This window comes from Protopterus annectens, chromosome 8.part0, assembly GCF_019279795.1.
Source record: "Protopterus annectens isolate FY-2018-M chromosome 8.part0, PAN1.0, whole genome shotgun sequence".
Lineage (NCBI taxonomy): Eukaryota > Metazoa > Chordata > Ceratodontiformes > Protopteridae > Protopterus > Protopterus annectens.
Genome location: NC_056741.1, coordinates 1,028,928,776 through 1,028,946,420, shown reverse-complemented (window position 1 = coordinate 1,028,946,420; position 17,645 = coordinate 1,028,928,776).

The window sequence follows — 17,645 nt, the reverse complement described above, 5'->3', positions numbered from 1 at the left end:
AGAGTAGCCGATGCATGGAACAGACTGCCAAATTACATTAAACAAGTACTAGTTTAGATATTTTTAAGAACAGCCTGGACACTTATTATGGGAAAAGTGTTTTGGTATATTGGCAGGCATTAATGCCCATACTTGAAATATTTGTATGTATATATGTAAGTTTGAGCATTGTGAAGTGATGCCTGCTAAGGGCTTGCAAGTGTGAATGATTATTCTGACTGCAGAAAAATCAGGGTTTCACAGTCTCCCCACTTTGATGAACACTTACCAAGGGTGTGACAGGAAGAAAAGACTAAACAAAAAAAGTCTGTGAGTACATTGATTGACTTAGGAGATCAACATTCCTAACAGTTGTATGAATTGTTTATGACCACAGTTTGTGCCTCCGAGCATTTTTTTCTGCAATTTTAATGAATTACAATACTCATTTAAACATATATCAACAGCAAGGGAAACAAAATGTAGCCTTGTTAGAGAAGCATGGATAATGGAATGATGCCCACAAAATAAAGAGAAAATGGCTGCAGTGTTGCACATTTTTTATTTTATATTGTATGAGGAAAGTTACCTTTATCACAGGCATCCACACATCTAACTGCAAATTACACAGGACAACTTTCAGAACTTGGCTCTGTTGCACCTGTGATGTCATTGATAGTATGTCACATTGTGAGTATATATAACTTACTTTTTTCACAGTGTATGTCTGTGGCAGATACTGATAATAATTTCAAGTGTGTGTTGTGAATGCCTTGGTGTCCTGGGATTCATATCTAGATAGGGTAATTTCTGCGTGAATATAATGGTGTTTAAGGAGCATATGTTCATGATGCAAGACAACAACGTAGAAGAAACATAGGAACTATACATTATAATTACTTGTTTCATAATGCTGCCTCTATTTAAATAACATCTGTTCCTTTTCTGTTCATGATTTGCATGATATTTGGCAGCAGTCCTTAGCAGTGAACAGCAGTTCACTTCTACGAGGAAAAATGCAAACAATTTAATTTTGGATTCCTTCTGTATTAAAAATTGGGTCTGGTGCTGGTGCATGGCCATCAGCACTCTGGATAGTACTCAATGAAGAAAATGCATCTATCGGATATCTTTCTGTATGACACAAGATGTAAGAGCAGGGATCTTTGACAAAGAGGATTTCTGATACAGGGTTCAGATTCAGTTTATGGATATCTTTACAGAGGGGATATGAATACATATTGACACATTTTTAATATTATTATGTTGTGTTTAAAACTCAACTATTGTCAGTATTGCTAACAGCATATGAGCCATTGTCAGCCCATTTTCCCATTATTTGGCATTACCTAAAGTCCTGATAATGTATGCCACACATTAAAGTACTAATGTGGCAAATAGATGTGAGAAGAATTAATGCGTCACTGTAATGCATTTTTTGCTCTGATCATTGCTAGGTATACCCTTTGATTGAATTATTTTTCCTTTCAGTTTTTTTCTCTGTCAATTTTGTTTTTATTTTTCTGATGCCTTTTGCATTTGCACTTGGCTCAGCAGTGCACAAACACATTTCACTTCCTAAGGAAAAAAGTGAAACTTTTTAATTTGGGTTGCCTTTTGTAGTGCAAACAAGACTGGTAGTGTTGGGCAGCCATCAGCATTCTGGATAGTATTTGGTGAATATATTTCACCTGTCAGGTAATCTTCCATGTGGCATAAGGTATAAGGGATTTAAGCATAGAGAGAGAAGACAGCTAATGCAAGGCTGAATCCAGTTTACAGATACTTTTACAGAGGGGATCATAAAGCCACTTATCACAACATTTTGCTTAAAAAGGTAACAATAAATGCAAATCAGTATCATACATATGTTTATTGCAACAAATGTATTACTACTGCTTGCACAGAAGCTCAGTATAATATGTATCAATTATGCAAAACTTGACAATGATGACATTTAATGTAGAATGCGCATGCATAGATAGGATGTGTACAATATTTTTGTTATAATTCTTATAAGTATGCATGTAATCTAAACCACCATTTATTACTCAGGTTATGCAACTGCATGCATCTGAAATGCATTTAAAAACACAAACACTGCCTTTTGCATAGCAATGCAGTCCCATGACTAACTAAAAACACAGATATACATGCACCACTGAAGTATATTTCTAGTCTTTGTTACATTATTATACCTCTAATTATCATGTTAAAAGTAAGTTTTCCTGTGGTACTAACAGTTCATAACCAAAGTTTAATATTTTATCCATTTTTTTCTCATGGGTTCGATTCCCAGATGGCACTATTCAATCTTCCCAGTGTGTAACCCCCAACAGGACAATATGTCACAAGTAATACCAACTGTCCTTCAACTGACCATGATCATAAAAAACACCACAAAGCATTTCATTGTTTAATATTGTAACATGTCAATAGTTTGCAAATAACACATGGCCAAATCTCACTGCCATATTTCACACCTTATATGCTTTTTTGATGTACTCGATGCTGATGTGTCTGCCAAGCTTTTGCTGTGCTTCTAATTGCACAAACATGGCTTGCAATGCTGTGTGTCTTTCTACACAAGCTCTTACATATGAGATCTGAATTAGGCACCAATTCAGACACATATTTCTGGCTTGACTTTTGCAGACATGGCTGTCAAAGGTATGGATGGTATTACATTTAGAGCACAAATGTAAGGTGTTAAACAATCTAGGATTGTTGTGTCACTCCTCATGAAGCACTACAGCCAGAAGCTACTGCAGGGGGAATATACTGGGCCTCAGTATAAGGCTGAGGCTTGGAATAGCTTGACCAATGCTGTCTGCAATGCAACTGGCATCCCTCTCACTGGGAAGGAATGTCGTCACCACTACAGTGATATGAAGAGTCACAAGTTGGATGTCCTGAGTAGATGGGAGAATGTACTTAAGACTGGAAACAGCCCTCAGTTGTGTATGTCTACTGACCCATCACCTGTCTATGGTATAGCATTAATTAGCCAGCCAACACAGTTATTCATTATACCTTTATATATCTTTTTATGTATTCTTTTTTCTGTACTACACAGCTGTAGTGGAGATAGCAGAAAACTGTGAGGTGCATCAAGAGAGATTAATTTGCCACAGAAAAGCATAGAGTATGAATGAATCAGGTCTGGATGTGAGCCTGACAAGTATTTTCAGTCCATCACTCTATATCATTTTGAGCAGGCATACCTTAACTTTGTCTGAAAAGTTTCAAAGCCTGCATAACCTATAGCACTGCTGGTGATTCCCTGCTTGGTGAGGAAACCTATATTTTTTGTCTGTGACTGATAGAACTGCTTTCCTTTTCCTGCTCCATTTTGTTTTCTGTTTTAAGAAATCTGTTTAGTCTGGTGTTTTTATTCTATGTGAGAGGTAGACACTTAAATTATCTAGGCTATACATTTCACATTCTTTTTCATTGGTTAAATTCTCTTTTGAGTGATACTTAAATACTCAGTGAAATTCTGGATCTTTGTCTTTGCCTGAAAAGATTTAAAGCCTGAAGATGGTGCAGTGGTGCAGCGGTAGCATTGTTGCCTTACAGCAAGAGGTTCTCTGGTTCGATTTTCAGCTGGGGTGCCTTTTGTGTGGAGTCTGCATGCCCTCCCTGCATTCATGTTAGTTTCCTCTGGGTGCTCCAGTTTCCTCTGGGTGCTCCAGTTTCCTCGAACATTACAAAGACATGCATCTGGAGCATTTCGTCCTGGACCTCCGCTGAAAATTGGCTTTGTTCCAAGTCAGACATTCCTGGTTAACAAATGATAAATAAACTAAAGTATTGCTGATTCCCTGCTAGGTGAGGAAACCTATATTTTTTATGTTTGTGACTGACAGAGCTGCTTTCTGTTAGCTGCTCCATTTTGTTCTCTGTTTTAAGAAATGTGCTTGGCCTGGTGTTTTTGTTCTATGCGAAAGGTAGACACTTAAATTATCTAGGTTACACATTTCACATGTTTTTTATTGGTTTATTATCTCTTGAGTGATACTTAAATACTCAGTGATGAGAAAACCTATATTTTTTGTCTGTGACTAATAGAGCTGTTTTCTGTTACCTGCACCATTTTGTTTTCTGTTTTAAGAAATCTGCTTGGCCTTTTTTTTTACTGTTTCACTGTTTGTGACTGCTTCATTCTCTGCACTTGATTTGAACTGTTCTGATATCTAGATAGCATAGACTAGTTTCACACCAGCTGAATCTAGCATGTTATTGATACACTTGAGCACTAAATCAGCCATCCCTAAACCCTTGTGGCAAAAGAGGGTAGATCCAGGCTTGACTGAGCTGGGGATTGCTGAGTGAAGGTTCATCGTGTGCTTTCCTACTGGTAAATTAATTTAATTTTGCCTGTATTTAAGCCTCTCTTTTGCACGTTACAGTGCACTGTGCAACAAGGGTTAGTGGTGCCCTGTATAGATGCAAACACCTTGAAAGTAATTTTTTTCCCTAGACATCTGACAGTGGAACCCTCCCAAGCTTCCCTACTGCACTATGGGCAACTTAGTTGCACACTGAGCAGCGTTGCCACACTTATTATTCATAACCTTCAATAGAACAAGCACCTTTATTAGTCCCAGCTCAAAAACTGGTCAAACTAGCCCAAACTAGCCTATTCCCTTCCCTAATAGCGCATATGGTAAAAACCTGCTATAATGGACCGGCAGTTTCCCATCATTTCACTGGCCAGCCTGATTGACATGGGCATCCTGAGGCAATGCAGTAATTGGCTCATGTATACTGACAGATAACCACTTACTCCTAAAACAAACAAATACCCTATGTGACAGATGTAATTACACTATGAAATTGGAATCAGTTCTCCCATGTAACAACAAACCAGACATCAAACAGATAGTCAGCACAAACAGTTCACCTCTTGCACAAAATGACATCACAACACATAAACCCACATATGCAGAGGTACTCACTAGAAGCTTACCAAAAGACCAAAGACCTCCCACAAGTAAATCACTTGCACACACAGCTATGCATAATAACACATACACCAGTGAATCAGCAAATAATCCCCTAATACAAAATAGCTCAAAACCTAATGTCTTTGTCATAGTTGACCCCATAATGAGAGGGTCTACTTTATATGACCTCAATTTCATTTGACTGAAATTCATTTGACTGAGACCAAAACACTGAAAGTTTAAAAGACTGAAAACTCATTTGACTGAAGCTCATAACACTGACACATTAAAGTAAAAGGTATATGCCCTTTTCCCCACTGTAGTGTGATCCTGGAGTTAGTATATATAGTTAGGGTGTGTGTGCGGGGTGTGGGGGGGTGAGGTCCCCCCGCATACTTTATACATTTTAAACCATACACATGGATATTTATAACTGCAATGAATAACTCTTTGCAGAAAACAATATTTACCTAAACTACAGCCCCCCACACCCCCCAATGTGGGGGGCTGTGCCCCCCACACCACCCCTAACTATATATACTAACTCCAAGATCGCACTACAGTGGGGAAAAGGGCATATAACTTTTAATTTAATGTGTCAGTGTTATGAGTTTCAGGCAAATGAGTTTTCAGTCTTTTGAACTTTCAGTGTTTTGGTCTCAGTCAAATGAATTTCAGTCAAATGAAATTTAGGTCACATAAAGTAGACCCTAATGAGACATACAGATGCCCCCCTCAAAAGGCTGGAGAAGGTCACGGTCAGCTGCCTATCAAGTGCCAAGATCCATAAAATCACACATGTACTCAAGTCACTCAACAAGAAGTACCGTTATGACTGTCATAATCCATGTTGGAGGTGAATGACTCGAGACATACCTCTCTGGATTATATGAAGACAGACATAACTGAGCTCTCAGATTATGTGTTCCAGGCACATGTGACCCTAGTCCTAAGCAGCATTCTACCATCACCCAGGATGATGCCACAATATTAAACAAAAACTGAATGACTTCAATTGGCTTAGTTTGCGGTGTCAGTCCAGGGGGTTTAAGTATTTGTAAGCCCAGGAAGACATGGTTGACAGACCACACTGCTTTGCCCGATATTTATTTATTTATTTATTTCACATTTGTTAACCAGTTTAGTCCAACTGAGTTTGCAATCAAACCTATTTTAAGTGGAAACTCAAAGGGAAAAGCCCCAGCAAACATAAGTAAAGATAAAGTGGCAATATAAAAATATTAAATAACAATCACAATACAAAATAACTGTAAAAAAAAAAAAGTTTTTAACTATTTGCATTGCATTGATAGTAAGCAAACCATTTTCAGTGGAGACCCAAGGGGAATCTGCCCCAGCAAACATAAGCAGAGATAAACATACAGGACAAAAACTATTAAAAATAACAATGCAAATATGAAATTAATTATAAAGAGAAAAACAAAAGAAAAAATATGAACATTAAGGGTTGCACTGATAGCAGTGGTCTAAATTTATTACATTTAAGTGTAAAAACATAGTTGTTCAAAAGAAGGAAAATGTACAGACATTGATAGGAAGTGGGGCGAAAAAAGATAAATAGTGTGGAGAATGGGAGGGGATATAGTAGAGCAATAGTAGTAGAGCTGAGGATTTAGGAGGTTAGTTTAAGCAGAAGTTACTAACAGAGAAAGAAAGCTAGGAGGTGCAGCAGGTTATACAGGTTATACAGATGGTCTGCACCTGTCTCCTCTAGGCTTACGGATACTGGCAAAGGTGCTTGCCTGTCCCCTAGTGCCTTATTTAGGCAATGTCAAAACAACAAGAATTTCTGATGTAAAAAAATTCATTTGAGACAAACTTATGGTTCTGCTGCTTACTGTTAGGAATCTAAACATGAAACTGCATTTCCTGAAAGCACTTCTCACCTTGGAACATGCTGACATGTTTCAAGGCTGTGGACAGCATCCTGACTGTGCAAGGCTATAATGCCTTCCACAGGTTCAGACCTCAAAATGCCCTTCTAGCCTACCAATATACCAAAACAGTTGTTCCCATAATAAGTGTCCAGGCTGTTCTTAAAAATATCTAAACTAGTTCTTGCTGTAATGTAGTTTGGTAGTCTGTGCCATGCATCAGCTGCTTTCTCAGACAACCAATTAGTACACTTCTCATTCATAGGTTCATAGGTAGGTACTAGGCTATTGGCCCTGGGGCCTATACAAGCCCAGCCAAAAAGGTACTCTGGCTTTTGCCACCCAAGAAAATTATTTTCCTGTGCCACTGTCGAGCAGAGCCACAGAGGTGATCCCTGGGGTGAATTTCCTATTTCCCATCCGATCATCAAGATTTTTCTTGAAGAGTGCTAATGAGGAGCTTTGTTTGATATAGATAGGTAGTTTATTCCAGAGTATGGGAAGTCTCTGGGACAGGAATCTATCCCTCCGGCATGTTCTGTTTATTGTGGTGACAAGGTTTAGGTCCCTAGAGCATGTAGCTTGGAGGGATTGGGATTTCTTTAAGTGGAGCATGTCCAGCAGCTCTGGGTTTGACATAGCTTTGTATGTTAGGCAGAGATCACCTCTGAGTAGGCGATATGCGACGGAGTAAAGCTGGAGTTTTTTGAGACGGTCTGCATAGGGCATCTGTTTGAGGCCAGTAATCATCTTTGTGAGGTATTTCTGCGGCCATTCCAGTTGTTGCAGATGTCTTGTGAGGTACATACCAAAGGGGGCGTTGTACTCTATAATGGGTCTAATGAGTGATGAGTAGAGGGGAACAATGACCTCTTTTTTTCTGGATGAGAAACCTTTTGTGATGAGGTGTACCACGTAGAAGGATTTCCTGACTACTGTGGTGATATGATTATCAAAGGAGAGACTACTGTCCACCTGTGTCCCAAGGTCTCTTATCACACTTTCAGTGTTAAATATACTACCGCCTGTGTTGTAGTTCATGGGTACAGAGTTTTTATCAAAGGGGATGACAATGCACTTTTTGGCATTGAGCTTGAGGCCATGGCTTTGACACCAGGCATCTGTCTCAGTGAGGCCCTTCTGTACAATTTCCACATTGTTAGAAGTTTTGATTATGGCTCCTAGTTTGCAGTCATCTGCGAACTTCATTAGCCAAAGACCTTCTGTGTTAGCCTGTACTTCAGAGAAGTAGATACCAAACAGGAGAGGACCCAGGACTGAACCCTGTGGTACTCCACTTGTCACTAGTCTGAAGATGGATTTGGAGTCTGCTACTTTCACAGTGTGGGTTCTGTCATTGAGCCAGTTGGCAACCCATCTTGTGACAGGGATTTATACCTAGTTTAGTGAGTTTATCTATAATTCCAGAGTGGGAGATGGTGTCGAAAGTCTTGGCAAGATCTAGATAGGCTGTGTGAACCACCTTACCCTTGTCTACGACTTTGGTGACTGCTTCAAAGAAGTCTATCAGGTTTAGGAGACATGATCTGCCTTTTACAAACCTGAACTGGGTGGGGTCCAGAGTTTGGAGATTACCAATGTCTTTGTTTACAGTTCCATGATGATACATTCCATGGCCTTGCAGGCCAGGCTCGTCAGGCTAATGGGGCAGTAGTTCCCGGGGTCTGTGGTGGCTCCCCCCTTGTGGAGTGGGATAACCATCGCTGTGCACCATTCAGCAGGCACAAAGCCTGAGATGAGGCTATGATTGAACATGGTACTTAGGTGAGGTATCAGTTCATTCTGTAGTTCGTGTAGAACGCAGCCTGGGATGTTATCTGTTCCCATGGATGCTGTGTTATTGGCTTTGGAGAGTGTGGTTTTTACCTTTGCAGCCATGATTACAGGAACTTTGCATTCTTCCAGTATAGAGATGGGCTCTTTAGGGGGTGAGAGGGGGGTAAAGTTAGCACTGAACCTATCTGCCAGGATGTTGGCAATATCAGTTGGGTCTGTATATTTAGTGCCATTGTGCTGTAACTCAGAGTAGATCTGAGTGTTGCCATTGAGATTCTTGACATAGCTATATAATGCTTTGTGGTTGTCTTTAGAATCAGTGGCAATTTTGTTTTCGTAACTAGCTTTGGAGGATTTTATCCGGGATCACAGCTTCTTACTGAGGCTGTCCAGGGAGCTCCTCCACTCATGGGATTTTACTCTTTTGCAAAAGTTTCTTCTTTCTGTTGTACAGTTTGTTTATGGCAGAGGACCACCAGATTGGCTTCCTTTTTTTGGAGGATAGCATCTTGGTTCTGTTTGGGATAGCACAATCCATGCACTCATGTAAGTGCTTATAAAGTGCAATTGTGTAGGATTCAGTAGTCGTAACTGTATTGTCCATCTGCATGGGTGTCATGAAGTTCACCACTTCTGTCTTAAGAAGCATGAATTTGGCTTTGGAGAATTTCTTTACCGTGGTTTCCTTAATGGGGGTGGGGGCGGGATGTAGATATCTAGGACAATTAGCTTATGGTCGGATCTGACCAACAAGGAGTTGACTTCAGGTGTGGAACACCGGTCACTCATGTTGGTAATGACTAGATCTAGGATATTGTTGCCCCTGGTGGGGGTGTGGATAAGTTGATCCAGGGCATTGGAGTTTATGAATTCCAGAAAGCGTTGAGCAAAGGAGTTGGTACATGAGTAGTTTTCCTAGTTAAAGGTCGGGTAGTTGAAATCGCCCATTATTAGGGTGTTTGGTTGAACCCTAATATTTTCCAGTACATCAAGAAAAGAGGTCTGGAAATCCCGGGGCATGGTGGGTGATCTGCAGCAAGCTACAATTTGGATTGCAGTTTTGCCCAGAGTTAGTTGCACTTGGATAACCTTGGCTGCATTATCCTGAGCAACTAGTCTGGAGGTGTGGATATCCTTAATGAATATGGACACACCTCCATCTTTGGTGTTCTGGTCCAGGTTGCATGGCTGAAAAGTGTGGTATGAGTTATAGCCTGGTAGTCCAGGGGTGCTCTCTGGAGCCTTGAACCAGGTCTCAGTCACTGCACAGATATCTATGTTTTCCATTTTAAGGAGTGCCTTGAATATTGCATTTTGAGATTTAAACTTCTAGCATTGAGTAGCATCACCTTCAGTTTTTGCTTGCCTGTTCCTGTTACGGTGGTGAATTTGTCATTTGAACCTTGCCTAAAAAAGGCACTATAGGGGCAGCAAGAACCTTAGCCAGTATCCAGAATCCCAGGGGTGACAGGTGCAGGCCATCTCTGGCAAAGCATCGTGGTCTGTCGACCATTTCATCCCAGGCAGACAGATACTGGATCCCTTTAGAATGGCACCACAAGCTTAGCCAATTGTTGAAGTCAATCATTTTGTCCATGTACTGTGGCATCATTTTGGGTGATGGCAGAATGCTACTCAGAGCTAGGGTCATACCTGCCTGGGCTACAAGATCAGAGAGCTCTTCCATGTCTCTTTTCATGTAGTCCAGGGAGGTACGTCTCAGGTTGTTCACACCAACATGGACAATGACAGAGCCATATTTGTACTGGTTGTGGAGTGACCTGAGAACATGGCTATGTGGTGGATCCTGACACCCGACAGGCAGCTGACAGTAACCTTCTCCTTGTTTAGCCTGGTGAGTGGGACAAGAGTGTGCTGACTATAGAGTCACCTATTACTAGTGTGTTGGGTACGTTGTTTTGCCTTATTGACTGTGGTTGAGTGGCACACTGAGTCTGTGGGCTATGTGTCATTTGGGTTGTGTTGGGGGGTGGAGGTTGCTTGCATTTCTGCTTTGGAGGTCTCTGTTGCTTGAGCAGATTATTGAGAGCCTCTGTGAATGTTTTTGTGTTTCTATGTGTGGATTTTGGTGGTGTAGATTTAGTGAGACTATGTGATGAGTGTGGTATGGTGCAAGTGTTTACCTTCTCCTCTTGACTGTCAAGTTCAGTCTTGATTGGAGAGAGCTTTACCTCCAGTTTGGCTAGTTAAGTGCATCTCTCACAGGTTGTAGTGTTGGGTGGTAGGAGGACAGGGTTGTCTGTGTGCATGAGGAAATTTCTACATTGCCCCAAGATGCCCAGATTCATCAGATAGACAGGAGAGAACACTGGGAGCTGACCCTTGGACATGCCTGAATAAAAAACTATTTTCCTCTAGATAAGTGAGGAAAGTGAGTACAAGAGCTGCTTTTCTCTAAGCAAGTGAGGAAAGTAAGTACCAAAACTGTTTTCCTCTAGGTAATGAGGAAGGCTGAGTGCTGTAGTAATTAGTAGGTTATTTAGTGCTTACAAGTTCTGAACAAGTGCTGGTCACGAATAAGCAAATTCAAGTGCTAAAACTAAGAATCTCTATCTGGACTAAACTAGTTACAGGAAAGGGGGAAACAAGTGTAAATGCGGGCTTTTAAATCAGAAAGTTGAGAGAGATGGAAAAACTGCCCAAACAGCCAGTAACTACAATTTCTGGGCCAGAACCACTCCTTATGTGGTAGATAGGTTACCTAGTGCTTACCACTCACACTGATAAGCTAGAAGGCTTCCCTCCAACACAGAAAGCTTGGGTGGGTTCAGAAGCTTAAATACAGTCCTGGATACAGCAAATCTGAATCTGGACTACACTAGTTACAGGAAAGGTATATATATATATATATATATATATATATATATATATATATATATATATATATACAGAAAAGTAGCTAAAACAGCAGTAAAAACAATTCAAATGCAGTGCAAGCTAGCACACTTGAGTATGTAACAATGTTAGACCAAACAGTTTAAAAAATGCAATTAAATAAAAATGACTAAAAACAAGTGCAGAAGGAGTCTATTAGGTAGAATGAGGTAAAGAGTTGGGACTGGGGGGAGTGTCCCAGATCAAATCTACAGTGGGGTAGGTAACTGCAAAAGCCTCCAAATTTAAACAACAAGACAGGAATAGGGAGGGTGGGTATGGGAAAACCCAACACCTTCAGCAGAGATCTGAAAAACTATACAGTGAAGCAAAAATAACAGTGCACAACTCTGAAGTCAGCCAGCAATAATATTAAATTAGTCAAACAACAATTACCAGTACACAACTCTAAAGTGCCAGAAAAATATATTCAGCTCTGTATATCTCTAGACAGTTTGAAGAGCACTCTGTCAGGACACAGGAAGGCTACAGCAATGATATGCCGGCTGTTACTAAGAGGGTCTAATTTTTTGCAAGTAATCCTTGAGATAGTCAGATAACACACAGGATGTAAAACCAGTTATACCAACTTAAGACACAGAGAAAATAGGAGGAGGTGGGAAAAACACCTTCAGCAGAGATCTGAAAAACTATACAGTGAAGCAAAAATAACAGTGCACAACTCTGAAGTCAGCCTAGAGAATCTTCTCCATACATTGTCTGATGATTCTCTACTACTTTTTGATAACCCCAAACACTCCCAGAGATAGTTGTCTCTAAACGTCTGCAAAATATATCCTCTTAAATACCTATAAGAGGCACTGTACAAGTTGAGATATTTTAGTCTTTTAAAATAACTTATATTTTCACATCCATGGATGCTCTTGGTAGATTCCCGCTGTACTCTTTCCAGTTTACTCATGCTTGTTCTCTTGTAAGGATTCCACATTGTTATTCCATACCCATGTTTGGGTCTAATGTAATTTAACAACAAATAACTTCACCATCTCTGATTTCCTAGACTTTATAAATCTTTTTATACAACTTATAGTTCTATAACTATCATTAACCGATTGGTTGATATGATTAGAAAAAAATCAAAGCAGGATCTACTCATGTACCCATGTCTTTAAATGAGGGCAAGAAAATGTCCCTCAGTAGAAACAGAGGTAAATCTGAGAGATGAAATAAGAAATCCAAACCAGCATGTAGCTACACAAAATGATCTTTTAATAACACATAAAGAAATCAAAGTGTTTGGAAAATATTTGAAAGACATCAAAAATGTTTTTGAAATATGTATATGATACATGCTATGCATTTCAATATCAGCTGAAAAGGCATTTTAATTTACAAGTGTCTTAGTAGCATGAATTGTGGTTTTAGGGCATTATATTTGTGTATATATAAAAATAGTAGTTAATTTTAATTTATTCAGAGTATTTTATGTGTATTTTAGCAGTTAGCATTTTTAAATATACATTTTTTCTATGCTAAGAATTTAAATATTCAAGTCTTTTTTTTACATGTTGAACAAGCAGGATATGATATCAGTACTTAATTTCTTGTTTAAATGTATTTTGAACTGCACCAGTATGACTCTGATGATGCCTGACTGTTAGCAGGCAAAAGCACTCAGTCTGAGGTGCTTTGTGCATGTTGATTTCTTTATGTATTATTAAAGGATCATTTTGTCTAGCTACACATTGGTTTGGATTTCTTATTTCACATCTTGAAATGAATCTGCAGTTTCAATCAATGTGTGCTGTATTAATATTCACCTTTTAATTTATGTTTCCTAAATCTCATATGATTATTATTTGATGTATTTATCAGCATATTACTCTCCTGGGCACAAATGGTCAGTTTAGTCTAGTTCTTTTGCAGACATGTCCTATCTGTAACACATGTAATCAGATTTCCCAATTTCTGGTCATCTGCAAAAAGACTTCAGAACACCTCAGATGAAAAAGATAGGCCTGAAAGATACAATCTAAACAATTAAAGGCCTAAGACAGAGCCCTGTAAGAAACCACGACTGTAACCAAGAATTTCACCTGTCCAATTGCTGTATGACTGTTGTCATATCCTATTTGTAAGTCATGCAGCTATCCATGTTATCAAGAGTAAATCAAAACCTAGTGGTTTTAATTTATTGATCGGTGTTCTGTGTATGGCCCTGCCAAATGCTGAGGTTACATCTATATAAATTATATCACAGCACAATTTTTCACTCATAGCTGTTATAATATTGTTATAAAACATCACATTACAGGTGGCAGTAGATTTTCAGCAAATGCATGCTGATATGGGGTTTCAAGTCTCATCCTCTCCATTTCTGACAATAACTTATCTAATATTACCTTCTCCATTATTTATCTACAGAATGAGAGTAGACTTAAGGGTCTATATGACTCTGGATTTGACCTACTCCTCTTACCCTTAAAGACAGGTTTAATAAGCGCATGTCTCCAATCTTGAAGAATCTCCCCATATTTATATGACATGGTAAATAATACATAAAATGGTACTGTAAGTTCTTGCTGAAGTGTTCTCAGATCATTATTGCTTATTCTGTCTCCTCCCAGTTCTTTGTTTGGTTCCAGTTTTCATAGTAATTTTCAGTGAAGTCTATTTTGATTCCAGTATCTGAGGTTACTTGAATATCACTAGAACAATTTATCACCTCCTTTGTGAAGCCAAACTGTTTTGCATAAGACTTTGAAAATATATTTATAATCTGTTGTCTGAAAATACATTTTAGAATGTGTGCACAGTTTATCAATTTGTATATCTTTACTCATTCCATATCTTATGTATCTATAAAATGGTTTCCTATTATGCTTAATATCTTTATGTAATTTTTCTTCAAATATTTCTTGATCTTGGCTCACACTATGCTTAATTTGTTTGTCCACCTTGCTTGTTTCAGTTTCCAAAGTTATAGTTTGACCTCTTTTCCATTTCTTATATTTTTTGTCTATCACCATAATCAGGTATATTGTTTTTATGGAAATATATCCCCTGGACGTTGTATGCCTAGATCCTGATGTTAAACATGTTTTTTTTATTTTCTTCCACTCAATTTCTCTTTCAAAACTATTCACACTTCTGCCATTTCTTTTTCCCACTGAACATATCACTCCCATTAGTTTTACATGGTGACTGCTTTGCTTCTATATAATCTATAGTCAACCTTCTGTGGAGTGGTTTAGATTTCAGTTTAGCAGAATTATCTAGCAACAAATTAACCTTTATAGCCTCATGATCATGGCACATCATCAGTGGCAAAAATTGACATAAACTAACAGTAATTTCTTTGGGAACACAAACAATCCCCCGGATTCATGAAGCTCGGCGCAAGACCGGTGTAAGGCCTGCGCCGGCCGTGCGGCATATATATGGTGTAGTAGCGCCATATGCATATTAATGAAGGTGCGCTGCCACCACATCCACGTGCATAGGACACGTGCGCGAGTGCATGGGGTGTTACTAAGCTGTGCCTGGAGGCGTGTCAATGTCGTCTGTCGATGAGCAACCTAAACTGCTGAATATTATAGTCTGCCTGCAATAGTAATCGCACCTATCAGTGTCCATGGATAATGAAACGTATGCAAAGCATGCAAGACAGTTCCTGGCCACACAAAATTGAGAACCAAACAGAAATGCACGCAACACAATATGAGTTTCCGTCCATGGAACAAATGATATTTAAAATCGTGTGTCCGTAATGTACTGCACTGTAAGTAGTTATACCCAGTGGAAGTGAAGCGCATCATGTCAGCGCGCCACCAATACACACATCTAGCCCCATGGGCAGGGTCACCATCAGTCCCACAGTGGTAGTGATAGTACACAGCTGGGCAGTTGTGGCCATATAACAACCGTAAAGAAACCTGACAGTCCAAATTGTATACCAAACTCACACAAACATATGAATATTAAAATGTGATATACACATGAACAGGAACGTAACCAGCACATACACATAGGATGCTATATGCGGAACCGGGACATCCAAATGCAGAACCCATGCATGCAAATGCAATACGCAACAACCCCTGTATAGCACATAACCCGCACCCATGTCCGAATGTCCACCAAATCCAGCTACCAGCCTTGCGCAGCCGTACACCTATACATAGCGAGCATTCCCCATATGTAGTAGGAAGTATCATCCTAGGCAGTGTCAGGATTGCAAATATGTATCCCACATTTGTAAACATCCCATCACAGTTACGTAAATCCAAATGCCCGTGCGTTCATGTTTTGGCAGAATGTGTGTACATCCCGCGTGGGATAAGTAACCTGTTGAAACATCAGAGTTGTTTACACACCACGGTGTCTAGTACTGTACACATCTGGACAAAACATGTATGTGTAGTCACGGTACTGTTCAGTTTCTAGACAGACATGCAAAACATACTACGCAGGATGGAACACCTGTCCACCATGCAGGTCTCCCAACTAGGGTTGCCACCTGTTCAGATGCCCAAGGTGGGACATCTTTTGTAGAAATGTGAGAATTTGCAGGATAAAACGTACCCCCAGCCAGTGCAAAGGACAGAATTACACTTGTTTGCCAAGATAAAAGCTTATTTCATAGCATTTGAATTGCTTATGCTATCCCAAATAATAGTTATGTGTTTCAGATACAAAATACCTGTATCATGCAACTATTAAAGAAAATAAGAAAAATACTTTTGTCTTAAAATCACAGAACATTTGCCATGTCTTAGGTTTCATCGCAGAACACAACTGTCCAAAGTGGGACTTCCCCTCGCAAAGAGGAAGAGGTGGTAACCCTACTCCCCACTGAATTATCGACAGTATATATTCAACTCAATCACATACCGACACCACCTCTCAACCTATTACAGCAACAAAATCTGGGCAAAGCCTAAAATGATGGGTGGACAAATAGGGACAGATGTAAATACTGCTCTCACAAACTTCGAAAGTTCACAGAATAATAGTATGTACATTAGCATGAAATGTTGTGAAGGATGTGGGGTAGTCCCCGAGTATTACAGAGGTCCGTACATTTTTACTATAACAAACCTTCACATTTGTTTACTGTACTACTGCATACCTGTAGTTAATTCATAGTTAATTCATGTCAAAAATAATAATCCTCGTATGAATGAATACAGAAAATAGTCAAATGTGAATGGGAACACCACTCACCGTGGAATATGTATTGTAACCACCCCCACCCATATTATGTATTGCCAACATTATAAGCTGCTGACAGGTGCCCAAACACCTGTGTCTGTAAACACAGGTAAAATAATGTGAATGGGAACACCACTCACCGTGGATTATGTATTGTAACCACCCCCACCCATATTATGTATTGCCAACATTATAAGCAGCTGACAGGTGCCCAAACACCTGTGTCTGTAAACACAGATAAAATGTTTAAAATGGACAAACTCTGTCCATGTGCTTTGTCTGACATTTGAACACGGTCAGGGCAGTTCCATTCACCAGGCGGACAAGCCTAAACCCAGATCACCACATGAACACCCTGACAATTAAAGACTTGTATGTGTCAGGACAATAAGCCTTGGGGTACTGAATATCCCTGCAGTGATTAAATATGCAGCTTGGGTCCAGAGCAGTAGGGAATAGGGAATGTGTAATATGTAGTACCGCATTTTTCCCAGCAGGAGAATGGATGCCTGTGTCGTAAGTGAAGCTGTGAGGCATATGTTAATGTAGCTATGTACTATGGGTATGCATATAAATGAGTCAGAATACCAAAAGTATAGTGGTTACAGCATCCGGCCAACGTGAATGCAGTCCCGGTTCAACTACGACTACAGCACATATAATGTTAAAGTGTAATAAATGCATCTGTGCTGTACAGACATTTAAATATGTAAAGGTGAACGTGTGTTTCGCATATGTCCATTAACCTGATTACAGATAATTTACTGGTACTGTCACAAGTAATAAAGCCCACGTAAGCACAAAGACTTAGTAAACATATGTAACCCACAATAAGGATATGCATGTGCGCCTGCGCGTAACCCACAATAAGGAAATGCAAGTGCGCCTGTGCGTGTGTGATCCACTCACAGCATAGTAAATGAATGCTGTTTCCCCTACGTTAGATATACATGGC